This window comes from Astatotilapia calliptera, chromosome 4 (assembly GCF_964374335.1).
Source record: "Astatotilapia calliptera chromosome 4, fAstCal68.1, whole genome shotgun sequence".
In the NCBI taxonomy this organism is placed as follows: domain Eukaryota; kingdom Metazoa; phylum Chordata; class Actinopteri; order Cichliformes; family Cichlidae; genus Astatotilapia; species Astatotilapia calliptera.
Window position 1 is genome coordinate 32,032,253 of NC_137425.1, and position 9,144 is coordinate 32,041,396.

A 9,144-nucleotide genomic window follows, 5' to 3' on the forward strand; every position below is an offset into this window, starting at 1 on the left:
ATCAGTCCCATCAGCACTTCACACTTGATACTTTCTTAATGTGAAATCTTCATAATAATTGTTACCTGTTTTGAGTCTCAGTGATGTCAGAAAGATTCCTTTTTTTGCGTGATGTTGAAATAGTCTAGTATGTAGTTGACTACATTATAAAAGCAGCCACAGAAACAGGTGTCTGCCTTACAGGAAACCACAAGTGATTCAAAGCCTGTGCATCATGAGTGATACACAGAGATGTGTTCAGCTCCATATATTCCTCATAATTTAATGCACAGAAAAGTCTGGTCAATGGAAAGTGAACTGCTCTCTAGCATAGTTTTGAGTTGTGTCTGATGCTCAACCACAGTGGGTCTTCCAGTCCAAACTCTTCTTCTGTATTCACACTGATCATGAAGTAATCATGAAGTGTTAAACAATAAAGTTTAACACTTTAATACCTGAGCTGATTCAATTCAACTCAATTGTATACAGCGCCAAATCACAACAACAGTTGCCCCAAGGGACTTTATATTGTAGGGTAAAGACCTTACAATAATACAGAAAAAACCCTAACAATCATATGAGTGAGCACTTTAGCGACAGTGGGAAGGAAAAACTCCCTTTTAACAGGAAGAAACCTTTTGCAGAGCCAGGCTCAGGGCGGGGTTGTCATCTTCTGAGATCAGTCGGTGGTAAGGGGAGGAAGACAGGACAAAGACATGCTGTGGAAGAGAGCCAGAGATTATTAACAACTAATGTTTACATGTAGAGGTGAATAAAAACATGAGTGAAACAAGGTGAGAGAAGGAGAAATGCTCGGTGCATCATTTGAAGCCCCTAGCAGCCTAAGCCTGCTGGGGAAGATTCAAGGTCACCTGATCCAGCCTTAACTATGTGCTTTATCAGAAATAAATTTTTAAGACAGTTCTTAAAAGTAGAGATAGTGTCTGTCTTCTAAATCCAAATTGGGAGCTGGTTCAATACAAGAACCCTGGAAGCTGAAGGGTCTGCCATTCTACTTTTAAATATCCTAGGAACCACACGTAAGCCTGCAGTCTGAGAGCAAAGTGCTCTTGGGGTGATATAGTATTATAAGGCCTTTAAGATAAGATGGAGCCTGATTATTCAAGACATTTTATGTGATTTCAAATTTGATTCTGGATTTAACAGTCCTACATATTTGTTTAATATGTGTATTGAAGAACATATCCTGGTCATAAAGGACTACAAGGTTCCTCACAGCGTTACTGGAGGCCAAGGTAATGCCATCGAGAGTAAGAATCTGGTTAGATACCATATTTCTAAGATTTTTAGGTCTGAGTACAACAACCTCAGTTCTATCTGAATTTAGATGCAGAAGGTTAGAGGTCACTCAGGTCTGCTGTTTAACTAATTGTGTTATCTGGCTTCATGGATAGATAAGATTGTGTCATCTGCAAAGCAGTGAAAATGTATGCTATGCATTCTGATGATGCTGCCTAATAGTGATGGGTCGGTCGCGAACGAAATGGCTCTTAGAGCCGAATCTTTGAAGTGAACGACGCGAGCCGGCTCCTTATCCCGAGCCGTGTTTTTTTTTTCTTTCTCTCACCCTCTCTCTCTCTCTCGCACTCCCCCCCCCCCCCCCCCCCCCCCCCCCCCCGCGCTTCACTCCGCATACGAGCCTTGTGCTTTATGCTGGTAGCACAGGAATAGAGCCAGAGGGAGAGAGAGAGAAAGAGAGTCAGGGACAACAACGTCACATTAGAAAGGTATAGTAATCATCCACAACTATTTTCAGTTGCAGATGATAAAGGATTCAGAAAGTTTATTCATGCAGGTCCATATGACAGAGAATATGCATCTTCTTTTTGTTTTCATATTTTAATTTATATTTAATTGTGTTGTGGTTTGCAGTGTTTTGTGTTGTTTCACTTTAAAAAATTTTTAAAAGGAAAAAGCTGAAAATTTAAATAGTTAAAAGTTGAAAGTTGAGTGCTTGTGTATAAATACACAAGCAATACACATATGCTTTCATGCTTTCAATTGTGTAATTTAAGTGATCTAGGTAGCTCTGTTTTGGAAGTTCAGTTCATGCTAGAAATGTGTTTTAGAGTTTGTACGTGTTTTGTCTCTAGGGGCCACCGCATATATTTATATATAAACATATATAAATAAAACCACTTTTTTTTTTACATTAGTAATTCCTTTTCTGCATAATTCTATATTATTGTTAATAATAAATTAATTAAAGCAACAAAACAACCTGAAGAGCCGGTTCGGAGCCGAAAGAGCCGGTTCTCTAAAAAGAGCTGGAAATCCCATCACTACTGCCTAAGGGAAGCATGTATAATACAAACAGAAGTGGTCCTAGCACTGAACCCTGTGGAACTCCATAATTAATCTCAGTGTGTGAAGAGGACTCTCCATTTACACAAACAAGTTGGAGTCTATTAGATAGATATGATACAAACCACTGCAGCACAGTACCTGTAATACCTACAGCATGTTCTAATCGCTCTAATAGGATATTATGGTCGACAGTATCAAACGCTGCACTGAGGTCTAGCAGGACAAGCACAGAGATGAGTCCACTGTCAGAGGCCATAAGAAGATCATTTCAGTAAGGAAATATCAACAGAAGGAATTGAACATGATTCACTGATATATAGAATTTAATTAAACTTTTTGCAATTAGACTCCAATTGTTAGATTTGTATTGTTGATTGTCATTTATGCTTAGAAATATCTACTCATATATGCTTAGAGTTGTATAATCAACATCATGTTGGTAGAGGTTTGATCCTTAATAGTCTGTTCCAGAGTGTTCTGGCATGCACACTCACAATCTTAGGGTCATGGGAAGAGGTCGTATCTTTTCTTGCTGATATATGGTATAGCAAACACACGTATATCTGTGCCTTTTGTTTAGATGAACTGCTGGACTTCCAGGTTTAGGGAAGTCGTTTATGGGGTCACACACTGACCCCCCCCCCCCCCCCCCCCCACACACACACACACAGACACTTAGACAACGCACAGGCAAGGTACTCTTTGTGTGTATGTAGACGTCATATGTTAATGAACCTATGTATATTAATGTAACCTCAATAAAAGAGCAGTGTTACGGGGGAGCAGACGAGAGCAACTGGGGTCAAGCGAAGGAACGGCGTGTGTCCAGTTGGTCTCCCTCGTATACGAGAATCATAAAGAGCTCTGCTTGGTGTTCAATGCTTTTTGCTGTGTAGCTGAATTGTCTTGAACGTTCCAGCGAATGGGTTTATGCTACAAACCCATCACCGATGGCCCATCAGGGTAGGACCCCAGTCTAGACGTTAGTGGTGGAGATGAAGATGGAAGCTTAAATAGAGCATGAGCAGTATGGGAGAAGTGAGTAGCAGGTTGGTTCCACAAGGGAGAATGTTTGATGTCCAGTGAGACTGTATGTGGAGTGGAGGCTGATTGGCCCGAAGAAGGGCAGGAAAGTGATTGGATTAGTGATGTCAGCAATGAGCTTGACAGTATGGAAAAGTGTAAGTGATGTAAAGCATAATTAGCCACCAAATACCGAAAAAGCAGACAGATGTGTGACTACTGATCTTCCTGATTGAACTTATGCATTAACTTCATTTGTAACCTTCTGCAATACTGTTTCTGTACTGTGATGAGGTCTGAAACCTAAAACTCTTCAAATAAACCATTCGTCTGCACATGATCAGTTATCTGTTTGACAACTACTCTTTCAAAAATTTTGGGTATAAAAGGAAGGTTGGAGATTGATTCATTCACAACATGAGGTTAGCCGTTAATAGGCCCAAGGCTGGAGCCCACCAAAACAACTCCCTGATAACGACTGTGTGATGACTATTCTTCCCATCCCTGCAAGGACACCTGGATCAGCTGGAGGACTGTTTACTTAGCCTGATTGGCCGAAGGACACTGTGTCTCCGCTGAATTATGTACACGCACACACATACACTTACACTGATAGGCACTAACTCATCCCCCCTCCCCTTCCAACGCCTTCGATGCTTGTTTCCTGCGAGGGAACACGGCGGGTCTGTGTGCCGCGCTGGAATGGTAGCGCTGTGCAGGGCGGCTGCTGTGTTCGCTTCGGATTACTCCTCACCCCCCACCCACCCCTGTGGCTTGTCATGTCTTCACAATGTTGTGCTGTGGACATTTATGTGCTTTCTGTGCAGAGGAGTTTTTTTGTTTCCTGTTCTCATGCTGTCCTACCATGGAAGCATAGCATGAGTAGGGGTCTCTTTTTTTCCTCTTGTACCCAGTGTAGTGTACATTTCAATGTTTTTCTCTGATTCTACCAATCTCCGACCTGTATCCCTATGTAATGTTTGTGCTATATGTGTAAGGTCGGGGGGGGGGGGGGGGGGGGGGGGGGTCCTATTTCACTGCAGGGCAACCTGCATGTGACGAATAAAGCTTTGATTGATAATATCATGCTGTATGATTTGAATGACACGCTATGAAAAATTCCAGATATCCTGATGTCCACGCTGATGTCTTTAGAGTTCAAATATTTGGTGTCTTGCCCATGGGCTGTGATCACATATCAAGGTTTTAAAAACTGAGCTTAAAGAAGTGCTGCACATGAATAGTGCTAATAAAAATCCAGAGAGGCCAACAATTACCACTAATTATTTTTAGAGGCATGTTTGTGTAAAATAAAACAAGAAAAAAAATACATGTAAATAAATTTTGAGTAGCCATTTTTCTTTTACTTCTCCAATTCTGCAAATTTGTATAACAGATTATGTACAGATTATTTTTTGAAAAAGGAAAACATAATAGGAAGAACTGTATAATCACATTAGCTGTTTCAAAATAAAAGTCTGTACCTCCATATAGGAATTGATCTCTCTACAGTAAGAACTCCAGCTGTAACAACTGAAATAAAAAGCTGAGTAGATGCAGGAACAGTAATACACAGATGATATTATGTGTGGTGGTGAGGTTTTTGTGCTGAGAAGCAGCCATAGATAACACTGTGTAAACTAGCTGCACAGAAGTACACCGCATTGCTGTCCTGCTGGAGTTTCTCAATTGTTAAGGTGCAGTTTTTATTCTCATCTGCACTACCATCCAAGGTTGCAGACACATTGGCCTCTAGAGTGGGACGGCTTCCCCACATGTATCCCAGCAGCTGTAACTGTCCACCCTGTGACTGCTTGTACCAGAGGATCCTGTTATAGGTGGAAATGGTGTGCAAACATCTGAGTGTGGCTGTCTCATTTGGGTTTTTGCACATATCAGCTGGAGTCTGGTGGACCTGGTCACTGAGTGAGACACCTGTGAAAGAAACAGCAAAGAACACCATAAAATACTTTACACACAGCAATAAGAAGAAGGTGTGCGCTTTAGGCAGCGGTTATTCCCTCTTTCACGCCATTACCTGAAACCAAATGAATATTATGAATCAGAATCAGGAATAAAATTTTCATTCTTGGGTATTTTAAAGTATTTAGTTATTGTGCAGCTGATGTGGTCAAATTCTGTTTTTCTCAGTGGATCTGCAGTCATACTGTTCACCCACATCCTTGATACTCGGAAAGTCTTAAAGTGGGAGGTGACATTCTCCTGTCTGCCATGATCTATTAGTTCAGTAAGTATGTAAAGATGTGCTGCCACCTCATGAGCAGAGGAAGGACAGAATCATAGATGAGTCATTGTTCAGTATAAACCATTTTGAGCTGTCAGGGCCACTGTACATATTTATTAGTAATAATACTAAACTAGCCAAGCTTGTTTTTGGTTTTTTTAATACAGGCACATGGTTAAAAAAAAGATTACAATGTAATGTTTGATTTCAGTGTATAAATACACAAATACATATATATAAATTAAAGTCTAACTACTATGCTATATGCGATGTGTTTATATTACACTGACCGGAGACACTGAATGACATTATGCTACTTCAGGTGGCTGTGGATGAAATGACCCCCGTCGACGTGAGGTGGGTGGGACCCAAGATAACATTTTCTCAGTTTCTAGGCGAGATATTGAAGTAGCTACCAATAAGAGTGTAAGAAGCTGTAAGTTGACAAAATATGACCTGGAAATAAATAAATTAGAGGGTTACCTAGGCAACTGGATCTGGAAATGTTTGCAAACAACCAATCAACAGCTTCAAAGGGATGCATGGTAAGTGAACTGTTCTCTGTGTGGATGCAGCTTAAGAGCAAGAAAAACTCTAGACTAATTATTAAGTGCAGCCTGAAGCGTTTGGTTCACAGTGATTACACCTGGTCTAAACTCAATGTCACAGATTCTAAGGTGGCAACACCATCAGTCAGAATACTGCAACAAATCTGGTTTGCCTCAACTGCCACTCTAAGTGGTTGTTGAGGTTGTGATGACATTATAGTAAGCACAAGGAGCATACATTTAACCAGGAGAACACCAGAGCAGACACAGATGACTAGGGAAAAAGATAAAGGGAAAGACAAGACTGCATTTACACTAATTACGTGATGGGACATTGGTGGGAACAGGGCAAACAGTTACAAAGCAAGGAAGATAAAAACAGAAAGTCTTCAGTCAGAAAGGTTAATAAAAAAGAGTGAGATGTTACTTCCAGGCTGGACTACTGCAATTCATTATTATCAGGATGTCCTAAAAACTCCCTGAAAAGCCTTCAGCTAATCCAAAATGCTGCAGCAAGAGTCCTGACAGGGACTAGAAAGAGAGAGCATGTTTCTCCTGTTTTGGTTTCCCTTCATTAGCTTCCTGTTAAATCCAGAATTGAATTCAAAATCCTGCTCCTCACATACAAGGTCTTAAATAATCAGGCCCCATCTTATCTTAATGACCTTGTAGTACCATATCACCCTATTTGAGCACTTTACTCTCACACTGCAGGCCTACTTGTTGTCCCTAGAGTATTTAAAGTAGAATGGGAGGCAGAGCCTTCAGTTTTCAGGCCCCTCTTCTGTGGAACCAGCTTCCAGTTTGGATTCAGGAGACAGACACTATCTCTACTTTTAAGATTAGGCTTCAAACTTTCCTTTTTGCTAAAGCATATAGTTAGGGCTGGACCAGGTGACCCTGAATCCTCCCTTAGTTATGCTGCAATAGGCCTATGTCTATTGCAGCCGGGGATTCCCATGATGCATTGAGTTTTTCCTTTCCAGTCAACTTTCTCACTCACTATGTGTTAACAGACCTCTCTGCATTGAATCATATCTGTTATTAATCTCTGTCTCTCTTCCACAGCATGTCTTTATCCTGTCTTCCTTCTCTCACCCCAACCGGTCGCAGCAGATGGCCCCGCCCCTCCCTGAGCCTGGTTCTGCCGGAGGTTTCTTCCTGTTAAAAGGGAGTTTTTCCTTCCCACTGTCGCCAAAGTGCTTGCTCATAGGGGGTCATATGATTGTTGGGTTTTTCTCTGTATCTATTATTGTGCGATCTAGTGTACAATATAAAGCGCCTTGAGGCGACTTTTGTTGTGATTTGGCACTATATAAATAAAATTGAATTGAATGTTCTGCACCCACATGCACGCACTCAAAATGTAGCTACAAGGCAAGGGGTTTAGCACGATGTCAAGAACCTGATGAAGCTCTGCTAACTGTTAAGAAGTGAGGTTGTGATAATACTAACAGGGAATGGCAAAAAGGTGAACAATTAAGGACTGGCATTGTTTGAACATCTGAAGAACACCAGGGGCTGGTCAGGCTCCCAGAATTGCAGGGTTTGGGGAAGAGTGACGATTTTTCATGGAGCAAACGTGTCAAACTGTCTTTGGTAATGCCATGCCCCACCATTCAAAGTTTTGTTTTAATCCCGCATAATCGGCTGTCTGACACCAGATATTGACAAAGTGTTTGCAGAATGTGTGGTTACAGCAGATGAGTGTGGTGAGGGTTTTTGTTACAGACCGCTCGGGTGATGCAGCAGGGTGCTTCACTTGCAGCACAAAAATATATCGCACTGCCGTGGGCTAAAAAGTGAAGAGACGAAGCACTTCTGCCGTCTCCGCTCACGTTATAAAGTGCTTGGAATGGGCCTTCAACAGCCTGACTGTCATATCGTGCAAATCCAATGAGAGTCATTTCATTCCTCCTTGTAGACTGCTTGTACCACTGGATCATGTAAAAATCACTGTTACTGTGATTGCAGTTAATCAGGACTTGTTTTCCAGCCACTTTGAACATCTGAGCAGGACTCTGATGGACAGTTTTTGATGAGAGCCCTACAGAAAAAACACAATTGAAGCACACAGTTGGAGTTATTAGAAGCATTAATATTTAAATCAGTACTTACAGAACTCAGGAATTTACCTGCTAGACATAGTGGAAGAGCAGCTAATTGAAGGAGTCTGAGCATCATTATTGTGAAGGTGAAAGCCAGAGAATCACAAAGAGTACTTGTGCAACTGCTGTTGACACTGTCTGATACAGAGACAGCCTAAGAGGTGTTTCCATGTGGTGGCATGGATTTACACAACTGTGATTATTTAGCGCCTCTGCTTGGCATTAATAGGGTACTGAACCCTTGATACTATGAATATAAATAAATGTAGAGTGTGTAGCACAACAGTACTTTTTGTATTATTGTAGCGTCTTTACCTTTCAATAAAAAAAATGCCTAAAAAAAGGCCACTGAAAATGAACTGATAAGGTTGGGTTTCTGGAGATTGAAATTTAACTCAAGTATTAAATTAATGGTAAATAAAATAGAAAAGATAGCAAAAGGTGACACACTGAGCTCAAACAACAGTCAGTCAACTCTGAGTAATCCTGAGTTAACTGTGAGCAATGAAAAAGGTTTGTAGAAATTCCAAAAAGATGAAAAGAAAGAAAGTAACTGGGGGAAAACCATATTTACTGTTAATGTTCCATAAACATTTGGAAACTGAGGTGGTGGACTTTTGAGAGAGGAATGTTGTTCCATTCCTGTGTGATAGAGGATTGCAGCTTCTCAAGAGTCCTGGGTGGTATTTTTGTTTTGTTTTGTTTTTGTTTCTGATGCACTCAGCCACCATGGCCTGTAAGCACACTCACCATGCAAGACTTTTAATGTTTGCTGAACAACATTTAGACGAACCTGAGAAATACTGTGGGAATATAGTCTGGTCAGATGAGACCAACATTAAACTCTTTGGATACACACCATGCTTGGAGGTCAAAAGTCACTACATATGACCCGAACACACCATACCAACAG